We start from the raw sequence: 3,173 nt of genomic DNA on the forward strand, positions 1-3,173 counted from the left end.
CTAAAGGAAAACATCAGCACATTATATAAATGAAATTAAAAATCTCATGGTAAGAGAGAATAATAGTAGTTTGTGCAAAATAATATTTTAATAAATGGTGGTCAAATCTAGTACTGACTAAATTGTATACTTAAGTAGTTAGATCCAAAGAAGACCCAAGTTCCTCAAGCTGATTTGAAACTTTGGCAAAGTAGTAGAATACAACTGTAACATTATTATGGATGTTGACTCTGGCATGGAATTCATTTCCTCTTTGATCTGACAAATGAATATATGAAAGAACATAACTCCTCCAACTAAATATCAAGACCCAACTAAACATAGCTAGAAAAGTCATCATGCAATCCGTATTGCAACTGGAATAAAAAGAAAAATCAGTCATACTGATTCTGTATTTATTTTAAATGTTGGCTTTTTTCATAAATTATTTCCTTTGTCTTGCATTTTTAAAACATTGTGTTAAATGATTTATATCTTGGTAACTAATTTTGGATACTTCCTTAAATTTTGTTCTGGGTATAATATCTCACTTCAGTTCCTAACCCAAGAAATGTTGTTTACAAAACAAATGCTAATAACCACCGTTTATAATACACAAAATCTCATAAGCGTGATTTCAGGAAGCATAGGTTAACATTTTGATATCATGGTCTCATGACTGATCAGGCCTATCTGCATGAGTAAAGTTGTACCTAGATTCCTCAGCCTAAATTTAGCCACTGTTAAAAAATGTTTATACCTTTATCGGTCACCCATCAGAGGTTAAACCTGAGTATAAAATTTAAGGAAAATAATAAGGTAAGAATTTAGCTCTTCTGGATATAAAGTAAACCACAACGCAGCATAGAGTAACTCATTTGTCTAAAGTCAACCTATTTCTCTAAAACATGCTAAGCATTCCCTTACAATGTGTATTATTCTCAAGAAGGGAATGAAGAATGTGAGAAGACGACTAAGCAAAGTATTGTCTTCAAATATACATAATTTGGATTTACCTCTTTATTTTGTTATAGGCATTTTTGATAAAAAACTTTTTGAATAATTGATTTCCTGGTCAGGTATAATATATACTAGTTACATATATCAAACTGCATTCAGAAAATGGTATATAATAATTGAGTAGAAAAAATTCAATAAATAGCAAAAAGTATATACCTATAGGGTAATATTTTGAAGAGTCAATTGGAAATATTCTAATATAATAACTTGAACAATTTCACATTGACAGTAATTATCTAGAATACTTTAATGCTATCTGGACAAGATTGTCCTTCTAAATGAGCAAAACCAATTTCTCCTTTTACTTTATCAGGGAAATATCTGAGCTAAAAATGGAAATTGACATATGAATCTATAAAAACTGGAATGATTTTTACTATTTTTTAGCAAATATTAATTTCAAAAAAGTATTTTATTGTGTTATAAACATATACCCATATATGTAACTTGTTAAATTTTATTCCTTTTATTAATTTCATTATCCTATTTTTATACTTATATTTTATTATGTCATCATACTAACTTATGAAATATTTGAACATATTTACTCCACAATATTTCTCCTCATGTTCTCTCTTACTTTTTTCCAAACTTAATCAGTTCCATCTTTTACAGCTGTGTCATTCATTTTAATTTCTGGGTCTAGAGTCTGCATATGAGAAATCTAATATTTGATTTTCACAGTATCGCTAATTGCTTTAATATGAAAGTTTCCAATTCTATTTTCTTGAAGATGATATGATTTCATAATTATGTGTGGCTAAATAGTATATCATTGTGTATATATATATATATATATATATATATGTGTGTGTGTGTGTGTGTGTGTGTGTGTGTGTGTGTGTGTGTGTGTGTGTATATATATAAAACAGTTTCTCTCTTCAATGAGTGATTAAGGAACATGTAGTTAATTCTGTAGTTATTTATGCTTTTTTATGTGGGAGAAGGAAGGATAGAAATAATGATGTTTGGAATAAGAAACATGCTCTTTAGGCAGGCACTCTACTATTTGAAACATCTCTCAGTTGCTCTTTCATCAGTATTTCAATGATGAATTGTATTTAAAAATAAAATTTAATTACAATTGCAAAGGTGTTCTTTTTCAGTATATATATTATTTTTTATTACAATGTTACATTTAGTATGTCATGTGAGTATGGGGATGTATGTGAGCATGAAAATCTAGGCCTGTTTGTACATGTAGCTGACTTGAAGGAAACAATGTATGTGAGATACAGGATTCAAATAAAAGTTTGAGAAATGTAAGTTGCTAAATTGATGTATATGTCCAGTTTGTGGAGTGTGATTTCAAGATCACATTTTGTTAGATTTTATACCAAGTAAGTAGATGTTTCTAATCCAAAATCATAAGGAATAAAACAACAACTCTGTTTCATAATCATTCAGTCTTAGTACTCCAGACATTGCAATAAGTGGAAAAAATGATTGAAAGTATGGTGGGTCAGTAGTAAGCCTTTAGACACTCTACTTTTTCCCCAAAATCTTCAGATGTACTCTTTGGATATAAATTACAAGTATATTGATAAACATACAGATGTAATATGGTCTTATATATGTAAATATATGTTTATATTATAAATAGATCATATATTAACTTATATTTTAAATGTGTACCACAAATATTTATTTATATTTAAATGTAATTCATCTCATCATACATACATAGACAGACAGACAGATAGATAGATAGATAGATAGATAGATAGATAGATAGATAGATAGATAGATAGATAGATAGATAGATAGATAGATAGATTTTCTTTTGGTCAGTCGTGGGGCTTGAACTCTGGGCTTAGATGCTGTCCAAATGCTCTTCAGCCCAAGGCAAGAGTTCTACCGTTGAGACATAGCGCCACTTCCAGTTTTCTGGTAGTTTATTGGAGATAAGAATCTCATGGAATTTCCTGCCTGAGCTGGCATTGAACTGTGATCCTCAGATCTCAGCCTCCTGAGTAGCTAGGATTATAGCCATGAGGCACTGACACCCGACTATACTTATATCTCAGATTTGTTAGTGGATCAACGGGTACAAAAACTATTATTCTTATCATGAAAGGACTTCACACTGACAGGTATAATTACAAGAAGAAAAACAATAACTATTCACAGTGGCACAAAAATCCCTTAGGTGCCTAGCAAGACAGCATGTGTTT

The sequence above is a fragment of the Dipodomys spectabilis genome, unplaced genomic scaffold (assembly GCF_019054845.1).
Source record: "Dipodomys spectabilis isolate Male_0828 unplaced genomic scaffold, ASM1905484v1 ptg000143l, whole genome shotgun sequence".
Classification (NCBI taxonomy): Eukaryota; Metazoa; Chordata; class Mammalia; order Rodentia; family Heteromyidae; genus Dipodomys; species Dipodomys spectabilis.